This window comes from Syngnathoides biaculeatus, chromosome 18 (genome assembly GCF_019802595.1).
Source record: "Syngnathoides biaculeatus isolate LvHL_M chromosome 18, ASM1980259v1, whole genome shotgun sequence".
Classification (NCBI taxonomy): domain Eukaryota; kingdom Metazoa; phylum Chordata; class Actinopteri; order Syngnathiformes; family Syngnathidae; genus Syngnathoides; species Syngnathoides biaculeatus.
Window position 1 is genome coordinate 9,593,914 of NC_084657.1, and position 16,769 is coordinate 9,610,682.

Here is a 16,769-nt window from a genome sequence, read left to right on the forward strand (position 1 = left end):
CCGCCGCTCAATAAACACAAAAGTGAAAAAAAATACCATGGAGAGTCATATAAAGTCCTGAAGAATCCAAGGACAAGATTGTTGGAAATATGCAGTCCGCTAGGATTGCAAGGTCCTCGCAGTATTTTGCAAACCTTCCAAGACCACAAAGGTTGGACGGGGCACTGACGAAACGGCAACGTTTTTTGGGGAGCTTTTCTTATCGCCGTCAACCAGATTATTCTCACCAGTTTTCTTTGCCAATTCAAATGGCAGGGTGTCAATTTTGGTCGGGTAGCCTCAGCGTTCCGAACACACTTGGTTATCTGAGGACCTGATAGGCGTGGGACTGCGGACGGAGTCTTGAAGAATCATCAGCTGGTGAGTGTCATGAGCGAGTCTTGGCCACGGCCAAGAGGAGCGTGACCAGGCCACTGCTCTGGGCGGTGACACCTGTCACCAGTCACAGCCGTTTCCCCATCCGGACTGTAATTACACATGCATTTAAGTTGGAGTTTTCTCACTGGGATTTGCCAGTTCGTTGCCTTGCGTTAGTGAGTTGCGTTCACTGCTTGTGGGACTCTCCACTTCTACGCATAATTTAGAGTTACCCTAGTCACAGCGATGCCGTGCCCTTTTGTTTGATCCTGTCCCGTTGAGTTAGTTTGCTTCAGAGTCACCGAACCCTTGCTGCATGTCTTTTGGATCCCGCCTAGCTTAGCGTTTCTGTACCTCTGCCTTGTCGGACCACTACACCGTGTATGACCCAGCTTCCGGGATAAACCACATTGAACATTATGCCTCTGCCTCGTAGTCCCGCATTTGGGTCTGCCCCCGTACCGCAGGCTCGTGACAGTGTGCGTGAACAGTTGAGAAGAAACCGTAGAACTCTCCGGGAATTCAAAATGTCCGATTAAGAGCGAAAAAATGTTTTTGTGGTGTTTACAGGGTGGTTGACCCTGGAAATACTGACACACGACATTGACTTCAGAAGATATGTATGGTATACATATAATTTTAACCAGTGGAGGCTCTTTCTTTTCCCCATTCCAAGATATTCTTTCCTAAAGATGAGCATAGTCGGTCTGGTTTTCATATCGTTCTCGTTTCCAAAATAGTTTCATGTTTTCCAGAATCCTTGTGAAAAAGATGAACCCCCCCCCTTCGCACTGCATACATTACATTAGCCCCATCTCATAAATATTCCAACGGCTTCTGCTCAGTCAATCATATTTGTCATTCTTCTTTCACTTATTGTTATATTTATGCGTGACCTCACTCAAGGGGATTAAATAAGCGCAAATCACTCTCCCGAACATCGGAGAGGGACACATTTTTGGAAAGTCACTCGTTTGAGCCCTCCGGGCATTTTCCAACACAACAACAACAACACAACAACAACAACAACAACAACAGATTCGAGAGTCATCTGGAAAGCATTGCCAAATGAGTTGAACGTTTTTATAGCAGCTAAGGTTAGACCGCCTCAAAAATCAGTCTTTATTCACACGGTAAATAGCGTGACGTCCCAGAGCTTTTGTCCAAAATGGTGCATCGTCGAACAGCTGTTTTCAAATTCTAGAAAATCCCACATAAGGAGTATTTTTAAAAACCGTCAAATCTGCAAGAAGAAGGCCGTCTCCAGCATAGATGTGCTGAGAGATTGATGCGGTAACCATGGGGACCAGGCCCCTCCGTCACTAGTTAGCGCAAAACGACTGCACCGCATTAAAAAAAAAAAAAAAAGAATGCACGTAACGAAAGCTTCGTGAACCCAGTAAATATGTTTGAATCCGTCATGACGCGGCCCTTTAAAAAGCAGAAGAAGCAAATGACTGCAACATGGCCGCTCACGTGAGATTTAAGATGAGCCTCGAGATCCTGTTCAGGGAGGCAATCGTCAGGTCACAATGCACCCGCTTGCCGGGGAAACAGCGTCCTCTGCTGCAAACAATTGATACTGCACAATGAAGCAATCCAGTACCAATTGTGCAAAAACCATGGGGGGGGGGGGGGGGGAATAAAAATCTAAAATCTAAAACTGCTTTGGATTCTCAGAGTTTGCATTGAGAAATACTAGAAAAGGATAAGTAATACAATCATAAATAAATACAAATGCTGCATAAAGTAAAAGGTAGCATAATTTTAACAGACCAGCAAACAAATTAATGTACTTTATATGATTCTTGTCAAATGGATCTTACACATTGATACTGCCTGCAAACTAGGCAGCCATTATTTAAATAAATCAAAGAGTTTGATTCTTTTGGGCCCATGATAATTTGTTTTTCTTTTTCCTCTATTCCTCCACTTAGTCTATCATGATTGAATAAATACAAGCAAAAAGTGTAACTATGTATTATTGCGCTAACAAGTCTCCTTTATTCAAGATTCGCTGGTAGTGAACAACAAGAGTTCTGCAGCTCTCAAGGGTCGATCAAGTAAATGAACTGATTTGCAACTGTCTGCAAGAGTGAGCGTTCAATAAATTAGAGGCACTGCGGCAGAGACGTTATCAGACAACCTTAACGCAGTAATTGAGAAATCAGAGGATATTTCACATCATTGTGAGTCCGGGTCCGCATCCGAGGACGGCGAATAAAAAAAAAAAAAGAAAATGCTAATAATCCCGCGCGGACCCGATGTGGAGAGATCCACTGTGACGACACCTGCGTGAGGAGCGGCGGGGAGTCGGCGTCTTTCTCAAGGCTAGCGGAGCTGTTTTGAGTTGCTAGGGAAACAACAAGAGGGAGCCGTGGCGGCTGCGCTCGGTCGTGCTGGCCTATTAAAAATAAAAGGGATAGAAAACGATGCCCTCACCGATCGCAACAATCAGAAGACATCCATTCATTTTGTTAGCCGCTTATCCTCACGAGGGTCACAGGGAGTGCTGGCGCTCCTCCCAGCTGTCAACGGGCAGAAACTTAGAAACAAACAGCCGCACTCACAATCGCACCTTGGGGCAATTTAGAGTGTCCAATGAATGTTGCATGCTTTATGGGATGTGGGAGGAAATCGAAGTACCCGGACGAAACCCACGCGGGCACTTGGAGAACATGCAAACTCCACACACAGGCCGGGCCGGGATCGAACCCGGGTCCTCAGAACAGTGAGGCCAACGCTTTACATGCTGATTCACTGTGCCGCTCTTAGGCAACCAGTAGACCCAAATCCATCCATCCATCCATCCATCCATTCTCCAATGAGAATAACATTATAGTTCCATCCATTTTCTTTGCTGCTTATCCTCACAAGGGTCGTGGGGAGTGCTGGAGCCTTTCCAAGAAAAAGAAAAAAAAGTAATTCCACCCAAGTAGCACAAAGGACCTTTCAGTCCGCTCCTTGGTGCGATTCCCTTTGAGAATCTGCAAACCGTAGTTTGAATTACACGACGGTCGGTACAGTAATCGCGAACGGCAAATGCAACAGTCTTAAATTCAAGTTGACGCTCTATGTTGACATGAGATCCGAGCAGTTTTTGCAGTATAATGGCAATGTCTGCAAAATGACAACCCCCCCCCCGCCCCCATTGTGTGTCAAGAAATAATAACGAGCCCCTCCAGTCCACGAGCAAATGGAAGGTTATCTGCTGACTTCTATTCACATTTGGATCCTTTTGGTCCCCCGACATTGAGTGGTTAACAGTCGGCGCGTCGCCCTCTCCCACGCAGTCACTTCCTGCGTGCACAGAGCGTCCGCCTCATTTCCTGCGAGGGAGAACGCGTCTGTTTTTCTCCGTTCGGACTTTTGGATTTGGCCAAACAATAGAAGGTCGCCCGGTCAAATCGACAAGCGTTGATGCAGTGAAGTGGCGAGAGGCCTGACGGACGATAGAAAGAAGAGTGGAAGGAGGATTCGTTCTCCGCATCCAACATCCCGTCCCTCTCATCACCCCCCCTTCCCCCATTCCCTCCAACACGACCCATAGGTACGTGTTTAAAAGGATGAGGAAAATCACGTTAGTGGCTTTCGAACATCCGCAATGAAAGGGCGTCGATGTGCCAAGCTTCTCATTCTTGCCGTGCACTAAATGCTCTTCTCCTGTTTTTGGGGTTACTCCGCGCCGGCTGGGTTGTTCACTGTTCAAACCCGCACACGCTACAGCTCATTCATGCCGGATACGGAAAGTGCGACGATGAAAGTGTGCATGAGCGTGCCGTACGCGTCGAGAAGTTTCCCCATTTGACGGTTCCGCCGCGCCGGACGGAGTGAAGGGGTTGCTAGGCAAGCCGGCGCCCCAAACAGGAACTGGAACCGCAGCGTTTTCTGTGGGCGAACAAAGAGGCTGCTGTCGGGATTAAAACGTTAGAACCCAGACAAGTGAATGTGCTGCGGCGTCCCACTTTCTCCACTGTGACCAAACGAGCCGACGGCCTTTTCGCATTAGCGGCGATACAATTAGGCCGGATCAAATATGGAAACTGCGATCACGTGACAATGCCGCGCTCTGGAAGGGATTAACGCACTCGCTCAAAAAATACTACAATAAACACAATGTTGCATAAAATTGGCCCTCTTTAGTAATGTACGGAAGTTACATTAAATATAGCAACAATTTGATTACTTTTTGCCATGATAAAATCAACGGCTATGAGAGCTTATAATAACTTTACAATTGTTCATAAAATAATTTGAAAATTTATATACATATATAAATGTTGCCAACAAAAATGTTTAAAAAAAAATCTATAAAATTTGACTCCTAAAACCCGTCATGATCTGGTTTGCCCAACAATTTTGGTCAAAATTGGCCAGAGATATAAAAAGAGCAGAAATAAAATTTGCTTTCCACCCCAAAAAAAAAAAAAAAAACATATAATGATCATTAAAGATTGTTTGCATTACTTGTATTCACTCATGATGATGTTGTTACGTGGATGGTTTTGCTTAGGGCACACCAAAATGGCAGCAGCCATGTTTCCCTCACGAGGTCTGACAAATGACAAAACCAATGTCCTTGGTGTCTTCTTTTCAAGGATGCCGCAGATTTGTGACCGTCTTACACTCTTCATACAGCAGGTGGCGCTCGTTCACTGCGTTCACGTTTTCTTTTTCTTTTTTTTCCCCCACTCATTTTTTTCCCGTAATCCTGTAGTGGTTCTGCTGTGAATGAGAGATAGTCACGGTGTGCGGCTAAGACTATCAAGAAGGAGACGGAAAAACCAGGATCGAGAGGAAGATGAGAGGATACATGTGGGGCCAAGCTGGGCAAATGGGGGGGGGGGGGCTCTCTAGTCGGGTGTAAAGATAGAGGAACGGGAAAATAGGTGCAGGATTGTGTTTTGTTCGGGTAATCCTTGCGGACTGACAGTAGTGGGCTTTATCACAGCAACTTTCTCTCTTTTTTGTCTTCTTTTTCTGAAGCACGGTCTTCAACCTGCTTCTCTTCTCGTTCCAGCCTCTCCCCTCTTAAGTGTCCATGGCCATCATCCTTCCTCTTATCGCCCACTGAAACAATCCTTCGCCCCAGCCTTTGTTCTGGGTGTCGCAGGTGAAATTAGAGGGGATAATTTCTTGCAATCAGCAGAATTCGCTTCAGAGCACCCGGCACCCCCCACCCACACAGATCTCTTCTCATGGCCGGGGGGGGGGGGGGGGGGTCAAAGAAACCTCAGCAGTCTCAGTGAGAGAGCTCCCTTCCCTCCCTTGGTTCTGCCTCGCACACGAGGTCACTTTCATCTTCAGATCTCCGGCCCGACACCGAGGGGGAGAATTTGCGGGAAAGGAGCGCTAATGAGGGCAAAACGGCAGTGCAGAACGAGTTTGGGGTGAAGGGACGAGGAGGGGGGTGAGGGGTCAAAAGCGGGAGGGATGGCGAGCGAAGGATGGAGAGGTGGAGGTGGAGCGGTCGTGACAGTCGAAGCAATCGTGCGCAAGACACACCGTAAAGTCACACGCAAACACGTTGCACGCTCGACCAGTCGGCCGCGAATAAGAAGATTTTGCTGCCGAGTTTCCCGAAATATTCCCTGCTCCATTCCCTCAACCCTACCCCGACACACACACAGGCACACTCTCGCTTCTCGGGGATGTACCTCGGACATGGGAGGGGCCCGGGTGGCCTGATCCTCTCCAGTTATATAAGCTCAGCCCCATCGTTTGTCCCTAATGCAGGCCACTGTACATAAACATTAGCATCAGCCAAAACATCTTTTAAACTGTGCTTCCGCAGTCCCTTTGGAATGCAAATTAAAAATGCGGACTACCTTTCTGAGGTAACGATATTCTTTCTTGGTTCTATATCCATCAGCATCGCCGAGCTAAATGAGCAGTAGTCGTCTGCTGCAGATGCCTCGAGCCCCGTTGTCCTCGCAATCAACCCCACAGACATATCATAACGCGGCATGAAATATTTGACTTCACATGATGGACTTTATTCTTTCGTACTGTTCTGTGTTGAGAGTTTATGGCAGCGCTTCACTGCCAATAAATTCACGTTTTTCGAGTTTTATGACTTATCGTCGTGGCGTATTGACGTATGTACACATGGGTGTGAGGGGTAATTATGTCGAGTTCTTTTATAGGCTGCCCAATCACATTACGTCGCACAATCTTCAAGGACAATGGAGCTATTGTATTCCGTGAGAGGATCTTTCTGCTATGCTACAATTGTGTCTATAGCAAAGCGTTCCGTTCCATCCGAGGGACGACAATGGTGCTGTCATGAGCCATCTGTGCGAGGGAGGAGCCAAATGTAGGACTCCATGGCAAAGGCATAATGTCAAGTGGGTTTTATTTCAAAAGCAGTGTCCGCAACCGATAACCCGGTGCAAAATCAATGAACTGGCAAATGCACATGACAAAAACTCCAACATAAGTGCAGGGTCAATTATTAAGTCAAATGCGCAACAGCTGTGACGAGTGCCAGAGGTGACATCGCCCAGAGCGGTGACCAGGCCACGGCCCTCCTGGCAGTGCTCCAGCTCCGCTCATGATAGAACCCCTGCCCTAAGGCGTGGACCCCAGATGTGCCGAAACAAACAAAAAACATGATCAGGGGAGGGTAGAATGGGAGCCGGTAGAAGGCACAAACCTCCCATCCCCAGCCGGGGATCGGTCGGCACCGAGGCCTGGTGGCGAAGCGGCCGGGGCTGAGTCGCCATCACCGCTAAAACAGGAACACAAAGCGGCCGGGAACCGGTCGCCGTAGCCGCCGAAACAGAAATGTGAGGCAGCCGTGGAGGGGTTGTCGCCACCGAGACGAGGTCGTCAGGTGGCCGTGGATGGGTCGCGCCGAGACACGGTCGTCAGGCGGCCGTGGAAGGGTGGCCGCCAGGACAGGAACGTGATTTACCTTCGAGTCTGCTGGGTCCGTGTCTGGCCAGTTCATTCTGTCACGAGCCATCGGTACGGGGGAGGACCCAAATGCGGGACTCCGTGGCAAAGGCATAATGTCCAGTGGCTTTTACTTCAAAAGCAGTGTCCTCACCAGGTGACCCGATTGAAACTCGATGAACTGGCAAATGGCCATGACGAAACCTCCAAAATAAATATGCCTAATGCGCAACAGGAGTGAGGAGTGCCAGAGGTGGCACCGCCCAGAGCGGTGACCAGGCCACGCCGCTCCTGGCAGCGCTCCAGCCGGACTCATGACAAGCGTGTAATTCTGTGTTTTCACCTGAGCAAACACAAATGTTTATTTTCCTCACTACATGAAAGAAAAATTATAGAGACTCAGGAAAATAGCGCATATGTATCCAAAAGAATCATTGCCGGTGATTGTCCAGGTCAAAATTGTAACTTACTCATCATTCCCGTTTTTCCTGCTTGGGGTTTGTGCTGGAGTTATTTGGGATTATTTGATTACTTTGAGAATTTGGAGTTTAAAACCGCATACCATCAGACTTCCTCCAGTAAATATGTACGTCCAAACCAGTGGGACTCAATACAAAAAAATGTGGAATGTGCAGCCGGAGCTACTATTGTCGCCGGTGTGCATTGTGCACAAAACATATTGTAAATATATATCTGCCATAATCAAGACCGCCACAGACAAAGGTCAAGGCTTGTCGTTCTGCCATTTCACCTTGCGTCAGTAACAAAATACAATGCGCCAAACTCTATTAAATATTCTATGCTGATGATGTGATTATAATATATACAACCTCTTCATCTCGTTGCAAAATAAGATCTCTGTCTTCCCCCCCCCCCCCGCTAACTAGTTAAAACGTGCATTTTTTTAAAAACGTTTTTTTTTCCTTTTCTGTGGGCAACTCGAAATAAATCTGAATTCTCTGGCCAAATTTTGGTTTCAGTTTGGAACGGAACTCTCGGGTGCATCATAATTGGCTGCGGTTCAGAAGCTTTGAAGTCAAATTGCTTCAGTGAAGAGGACTATTGTAAACTGGATTAGGAGGAATAAGTCATCATTCTTATTCTCTATCATCTTTTTCATTTTTTTCCCCTCGCCCCGCATGAAAAGAGCTTCCGACTTCTTGCTTCTTCACCCATGCCCTTAATTACCGCTTCAGCGTCAGTATTACAGTGGTTTGAGTGTTTGTAGTGATGTAACGACTTCTTCTGTCACCTACATTTTTAACTCAACCAGAAAAAAATGCATATTTATAGCGTCTCGGTGAGCAAAATCACAACTACTCCTTACTAATTTCTAGTACGGCGAGTCCTCGGCTTGCGAACGACTTCTGTTCCCGTGCTGGTAATGTAACTCACATTTCCATTAAAGTCAGAATTTACGTCAAAATACTTTGTGTAAAAAAACAAATACATTGAAATAAATGTACTTACCATTACTGCTGAGAAGGTGGATGGAGAAGGAGAAGGGGAGGCTGCGCTAGCGATTGCAAAGGAATCTGGTCCTCAATCCGGAACGTAAGTCGCCTCTCCATCTGGACAAAATCAAACATCGTCATCAACCACATTTAAGAACGTTGTTTTGTAATCCGACATAGCAACGGAACCCACCACGTGCATTAAAATACGCACTTTGTCTTTAATAATTGTCACCATGGTGGACTGACTGAAGCCCAGATCGTTACCGATGTTCGTCAGTGTCTCTCCTTTCGGCGGTCTTTTAATGATCTCGAGCGTCGTTTCCATGGTAATGGATTTTGTTTTGGTGGAGAAGCATCGCTAAAAGACAAAAAAAGTCTTCATTTGGGGCCGTATTGTCTAAAAAGGAGGACGAAAATTGCGAAGATACGGACAAGCGCTATGCACATTAGCGAGACAAAACGACCAACGGGGTGCGGGCGTTGTAAAGTCGAAACGTTTTAAGTCGAGACCGTCTCGACCTGGAGGACTCCGTGTATTTGAAATGGAAATGGTGTCGGAGTTTAAAAGGAAGCGGATGAAGAATAATTCCTGGAACAAATGACAAATACATTATGCAGCTGAAAGTGGTCCAAAGGAACCGTAGAAGGGCAACGATGGATGGAAAGACAAGAGGAGGAAGACAGTGCACTTAATAGAGAAGAAAAAGACTTTTAGCAGAGCGTGACAAATGATCCTCCAAGCCACGGGCCACTCGATGGGCTGCAGTCTAAAAAAAAAAAAAAGGGGGGGGGGCAGGAATTCGACAAGCTTTCTCAAACAACGGCCAGACCGCGCAAGATGCGTCGAGCAAAGCGGGTCAAGTCTTTTGTGACTAGGATGAGTTTGAGTAAAGCCCAACTTGCAAAGTTTTTTGCTGGTTCGCTTTCCGTAACACTCCTCCTGGATTGCAGGTAAAATGGAGACGCGAAGGACAACGCGGACCGGTCAAAAGGCACTCAAGGGGGACGGAATTCTGACTACTTGTGACATATAAATACCAGAATTCCCGGCCCGCATCTGGTTATAAGCCTCACCCGGTACATTTGTAAAGGAAATACCATTTGGTACGTACATAGGCCACAGCCGTGTAAAACCCACTAGCACCCACATTGAAACCGACATTGAAACACGAGATATTTACAAAGACGGTACACAGAGTTTAACGCTAGTGACGGCGTGCTAACTTTAACGCCGCCGTGCTAACAATAATGCTAGCACCGCCGTGTTAACAGGGCCAGTAAAAAAAAAAAAAAAAAAACAAAAAAAAAACAACATACTGGTAAAAATCAGAGACACGGCAGTAACACGCCAGCGCAGCGCTAACAGGGCCAGACCGGTAAAAGTCACTTCCTCGGCACATATATTCCACCGGTCTCACTTTTACCTTTAACTTTTCCGCTCGCGTGCCCCCCTTGCCACCGTTAGAAAAAAAATGCACAAATTAGCAGTCATTTGTTCAGGACTGCAGATTAAAAAACAGCCCCCTTCCTTGTTTTTGATTTCACATGAACATGAATAATATTATATCCAGAAAAGGGATTGTAAGAAGGTGGGAAAGGAATACAAATGCTTTTGCGATGGGCGGAACAATGCAGACAGACAAAATTAGCGCAAGAAATGGTGGGAGGCAGCGACTGAGAGAAAATCAAGGGAACAACAAACCCAAAATCGGAAATAGAGTCAAGAAAAAATGAAGTTTACCCAAAACTTAACAGAAGCGGGGGGAATAAATAGACTTTGGTTTCAAAGCGGGTAGAGCACAAAGGCATAAAATGAGGTGGTTGGCTGCGAGGAAGGGGCAGGAAACCACAACAGTGCACTAAATCTACAAATCATTGGACATCTTTGATGCAATCCCCAAAAATTGCAGGAAGTTAGTCAATTACAGATTCAATTTTTATTCATATTCAAATGCTGACTGTGAGTAAACCAAAATGTATGACAGTTTGAATCTAAAAATATCCTGAACACAAAAAATATCTTATGAATCCAATATACTCTAGCGGGTTACAATTAATGATCAAACGACTCTGAGTACCAAAAAAAGCCACCGCGAAAATTTTAAAATGCCGCAAAAAACAGAACGAAGAAGCCACGATACTATGACATCAATTATTAATCATGTAAAGGCCGTAGTGGAGACGACCGAAGCCCAGACCTGCCCGTTTGCGCGCGAGAGCGCATCTGTGCGCTCGGACCAATCGAGCGGCATCTGGTGAGATGTTTCCGCACGGTGGGAGAAAACGCTATCATATTAATTTAATTGCAGACAGAGTCAGGGCCCCGCTTGAGAGACGGGCTTAATGTGGCAACAGATGAGGGCTTGGAGTAAACAAGGATTTGGCTGTCCTCCAAGGGAATTGAGAGGACAGAGTTGGTGGATTAAAGCGAGCGGTTTTTGGCTAGAAAATCAGCCCGCCAGCAGCGGCCGGAGCCGCAAACACAAGGACGTGCCACTGCGGACGTGGGGATTGGACGCAACCGATCGGTTGACATGTGAGCGCTCATATTTTGTGTCACGGTTTATCCCATTTGCACAACATGTGTGATTAATACAGGACGGTTGGACGGGGTGAAATGCCGCAAACCCCTTTTTTTTTAAATTATTATTATTTTTTAAATAACCTTTGAATAGAATGAATGACTTTGCAGCCGCTCTTTTGTTTTTTTCAGCTGCTGATGCGCCGAGCTCAATCTGGACTTTCTACGCAGGCGTTTCTCGCCCTCGCGTAGTAGTTTCCGGAACTCTGCTGTATGCGTCATCAGTCGTTGCAACTCTATAGTCCAATATGATAATTATGAGATGTTTTTTTTTTTCCCAAAAAGTCTAATAACTTCTGCAGCATCTTCACAAATCGTTGTTATATAATGTAGTTTCTGTCCATCACACCATTATTGCTTTCTAATCCCCTTGGAGCAATATTGGTACAACAAAAGGTCAAACAAAACCCAAACGCAACTGTGGTATTTACAATTTTGCGTTTACAAAGGTAACTAAAATGCACCTTTTGCCAAAGCCTCTCTGTTTGACCCTTTAAGAGCACCGTTGCAATCACTTTTTACAATCAGGAAAAAGACGACTCAAGCCTAAACAAGTAAAGTCGTGGTCACGGTCAAATAGTAACTTTCATTATTTGTACCATTTTTACTCGTTTGTCACATTGTGCCTCTCATATGGAAGCTTTATTGTGAGATTAGTAAGTAGCCAGCTAAATCTTAGTGATGAAAGTAAACATGACTTGTAGGTTAAAAAAAATGACCACATATCAGCTAGCCTGACATATCACTATCACACAGTAACAAAAGCAAGTAAAGAGCAACGATTAGCTTGATTAACAATAAAGAAGGTGGTAAAGCATGCTTGCAAGTAGCAGAGCTTATACTGTTGCTACAATACTGCATAATTAAAACGACTACCGTCTTTTCGTATACACACACGATGTAAACAATCAACTGGTTCTCAGATGTAAGGATAAAAAAAAAACAAAACGTGTTTATGCTTCAAAAGCATAATTGATCAAATCCAAAAAGGAAAATGAGGAAAATTTCAGTGACTGCATGAACTTGCATTGAAAGAAAAGGTGGAACAGGCCTCATTCATCGAGCATGAATTAAATTCTTAAGTTTCTTGAAATTTAATGACAAGAGATTGACTAAACTTTTTAATTCTTATCGCGTGTGAATCATTGTTTGTTTCGTACTGAACGTTGCGTCCTCTGCAGTCCCGCGACTGAAACATCCAAGAGGCAATTTGCACCCTGGGATACCGCAATAAACCTAAACCCGGATTTAAAATTTGACACACCTGAACTTCGCTGCTTCCTCTGTTTTGTATTAAACTTCTGAATTTCATGTGGGGACATAGAAACAAATCTATCTTTTTTTTTATTTTATTTTTTTTTATTTAAGCCATTCAAAAAAAAGTTTAGCCATTATCTGCAGCTCTCTGTCTTGCTACTTCAATCCATCCACTACGTTCCCCCTTTTCTACATCTGAAAGCAAAAATGAAAGTTGCCCCCCCGACTGGGACTCTGGCAAACTACCTGTTAATCTTTTGGCACGCCGATAGCATCACAGCAGCACGAGCAAATCCAGAGAGACTTGACTGCGGCATCCATTCAAAGGAAGCCATCGAAGTTTCCCCGTGGTTCAAAGGCTGTCCTGCAGCACAACATCAAACAAACTCACTTGAAGGGGACGGCGCAACGCAGAAGCTTAGGTTAAACTATGCGCACTGCATCACTGGCTTTGATTTTTACTACGAGGCACAGTTGAGAATACTGTACTTTAATTCAAGAGCCTTGTAGGTACATACATGGATGAGCGTACAAATCGTGTCCGATATCCCACACGTGCTGGATTTTGTGCATTACCGCGTAAGTGCGACATATGAGCAATGTCAATTTGAAAACTAGAAAATGGGAGGGCGAGACCTTTGCCAAAGCGATCAGGCGACAGTTTAGCAGGAGCGGCAATTTTGCAAATGAGCAACTTTTGAGATGTCCTTAAAGGTTATATTTACACCCTTGCATGGGAATAATGAATTGGTGAAAAATAAGGGCGGCACGGTGGCTCAGCTGGTAAAGCGTTGTCCTCGCAATTCTGACTACCCGGGTTCGATCCCGACCCCGCTTGCGTGGAGTGTGCATGTTCTCCCCGTGCCTTGCGTGGGTTTTCTCCGGGCACTCCGGTTTTCTCCCACATCCCCAAAAACATGCACTGTGAACTCTAAATTGCTCCGAGGTGTGATTGTGAGTGCGACTGTTTGTCTCTATGTTCCACGCGATTGGCTGGCGACCAGTTGAGGGCATACCCCTGCCTCCTGCCCGTTGAGGGCTGGGATAGGCTCCAGCACTCCCCGGGGCCCTTGTGAGGATAAGCGGCTAAGAAAATGCACGGATGGATGGATGGAATTTAAGATAGCAACCAAGACTGCAGAATACACAAAACGACAAAGAAAATGGATGGAATGAATGGATGGATGGATGGATGGATGGATGAAAAATAAAGGCAGCGTGCAGTACAGTCGCGTCCCAAGAAAAAGAAATAAATGTGATAATACGACTTTGTGGGTGGATTACAGTGATTTTCATCACCCATTATGGCCGACCGCATCTGTAAAGGTCATGCTGGTGCCCCCTTGAAGATCCTCATTTTTTTTTCATTTTTTTTTTTTAATCTGTTCACGGTATTCGACCGTCGCATAATCCTGCACACGCCGTCTCAGTGTAAACACATTATGTCTCCATCTGTAATCTGACTACAAATGTCCACCGGCTTAAATCTGGCACCCACGCTCTCATTTGCTGTAAAGCTCTCCGTGCGTTTTGGCTGAAAGCGAGGCAAAAGAACGTAAACACACACACACATAAATACATAAATCCCGGCAACAGCCCCACCCCCGACCGCCCCGCGTTAGGCAGCTGTGACCGCGAACAGGCAAAACAGCGTCTCCGACGGTGCCCCCGGTACGACCACCTGGTATGTCTGACAGCTGGAAATGGATGATGCCTATAAACAGAAAAGCACGCGAGTTCAACGCTACGTACATTTTGTGCACCTTGCAACCAGATGAGCAATGACGAATAGAGCCTTGCCGCCACCGGAGCAGACTGAACTGTGCGCAAGACCACATGCCAAGTTTCACATTGATTGAAGACCTTATTGACGATAATATGGTACATTTTCACTCTCCATCTCAATGCGTGTCATTCCCCGCCGCGAACGCGTGAAGCGGGACTCTGTCAGGTTAAGGTCATAAGCAATATTTCATCAGAATATGTGGTTCCCTCTAAAATGTATCTCACAAAATTTGCATTTGAACATTAAACGAGCACGTTAGCATTGTGGGTGGGCACTGGGGGTGACACGGAGGCTCAGCTAGTAAATCTTTGGCCTCACAGTACCGAGGTCCCGCCTGTGTGGAGTTTGGATGTTCTCCCCGTGCCTTCCGTGGGTTTTCTCCAGGTGGGCGCCGACCAGTTCAGGGCGTACCCCCGCCTCCTGTTCGTTGACAGCTTGCGATTGGCTCCAGAACTCCCTGTGACCCTTGTGAGGATAAGCGGCTTAGAACATGGTTGGAATTTAAGATGGAGATCTGGCAACCAAGACTGCAAGATACACAACAAAAGTACTGAGTCTTATTGAACTGATAATATGGAACCTTTGCAGTTATACATCTTATTCTCTTCTGGAAACTTTCCGTGGATTATTTTTTTTTACTGATGTTGGACAAAAACCCCTGGCTCGCGTGCTCATCAATAGATTTCACGGTAAAGATGTTGACTAGCCTTCCACACTAAGATGGAACCCAGAGATTCCTTTCCTTTCTGCACTGGGCCCCACAATCCTCCTGCGACAGAAAATTCCACCTCCCAAACTGTTCCAATGACGCTGGAAACAGGATTACAGCATTTAAAAAAGACTTATGAATCTATTTATGATACAATGAGATGCAGGATGCAAGTGGGAGAGTCAAACCCTGCAATGACTTTTTCATTTTGAGATGAGAAATTGAATTAAATTCTGTACAGTGGACCCTTGCATATTTGGCAACTGTGAATTCACCTATTCATAAGCTTTTTCCTGGGGGTTGGGGGCAATTATTTTACATTTTCTGGAGGGGGGATTGACCTCCTTTTGTTTTTGGTGGAAAATGCTCCCTCCCAATGCAATTAAAATGGATAATCAATTTCTCACCAGAATTTCTGGTCCAGTCCTTATGCCACACAAATTGGTTAAGTAGGTCCACTGCACCCTAAAACAAACACTGATGGTAAAGTATTGTTACTGCATCATACGAAGAATGCTAAAATGTCTCCAGTAATATGACAGTAGAATAATAAAAAAAAAAAATGCATCAATGAAAACGCCTGGCTCAGGTTCAATAGCCACAGCTGTGAAATCACAGGAAATCTCGCAGTCGTCTGGGTGCCAGAAGTTCGCTTTGAGCCAGTTAGAGATGTTCTGCTGATAAATCAGCAGAACATCTGTGATGGGAGGCGCTCATCTCATATCCCAAAAGACTCCTCAGCTTTCAGTTACAGAACCACATTGACGACCCAAATCGGCATTTCGCCTTGACTCGGTACGCCCTGAATTGTTTAGGTTGTTTAAGGGCAGGCATATGGAAGTAAATACGTGCCACCGGGATTTGAATTTGAAATCCCACAGAAAACAGGATTGGAATTTGAAATGTAAACTGATCTCATTTTCAATAGTTGGATTTCAGTGTAACTTTTCAATGTCAACAATTCAAATCGGCTACAATTCGCTGTCGAAAATTCGCCGTCCGTGCCACCTGGCGGGGTTACTTCAGGTCAGAACCGAACAGCCAGCCAATCCAGTTCCGCTTTCTTAGTATGTCACGTCACATGACTAAGAAAGCGGAACTGGATTGGCTGGCTGTTCGGTTCTGACCTGAAGTAACCCTGCCTGGTGGCACAGATGCTGAATTTCAGACAGCGAATTGTCGCCGATTTGAATTGTTGACATTGAAAAGTTACACTGAAATCCAACTATTGAAAATGTGATCACCTTACATTTCAAATTCAAATCCCGGGGGCACATATTTACATCCATACAGGCGGGCCGTCTCTTGATAAATTTCAGATGTTTCGAAATGAACATTAAAAGGTATTAATGTCCAGAAATGGGACAAGGACTTGTCGATTCCTCCATTGCGTAACTTACAAAGTTATTCAATTCCTGATAATTTTCAGTCTTTTATTGATTCCCTCACACACACACACATAACATATATATATATATATATATATATATATTAAAACTGGAGAGAACTCATCTTTTTGTTGTTGTCTTTTTTTGATTCCACAAATGTAATCTTCGTGACATTAAAATTGTGGATCATTTCAAAGAGACATTACTTAGAAGGTTCTGATCGCACATATTTATTCATTTTACGAGCTGGCTCTTCCGGTAATTCTAAAACGAAGAACCATTCGACCGGCGAGGTTTTGATCACGCTTGTGAAGACGCAATTATCCTGTTTTCAGTC

At 45.3% G+C, this 16,769-nt stretch overlaps 1 long non-coding RNA gene across 5 annotated transcripts in view; it reads right to left on the minus strand.

The window, feature by feature from the left end:
* Positions 1-3,976: 3,976 nt before the first annotated feature.
* Positions 3,977-16,769, minus strand: part of LOC133492007 (uncharacterized) — a 50,581-nt gene continuing 37,788 nt past the window's right edge. For 3 of the 5 annotated variants that reach the window (XR_009792540.1, XR_009792539.1, XR_009792536.1), the window contains 4 exons: positions 12,796-12,913; positions 8,923-9,069; positions 8,725-8,825; positions 3,977-4,245 (listed from right to left, as the gene is read on the minus strand). This is a non-coding gene — a long non-coding RNA (uncharacterized LOC133492007). The remainder of the gene's footprint in view (positions 4,246-8,724; positions 8,826-8,922; positions 9,070-12,795; positions 12,914-16,769) is intronic. The other 2 variants (XR_009792537.1, XR_009792538.1) reach the window with 2 other exon arrangements.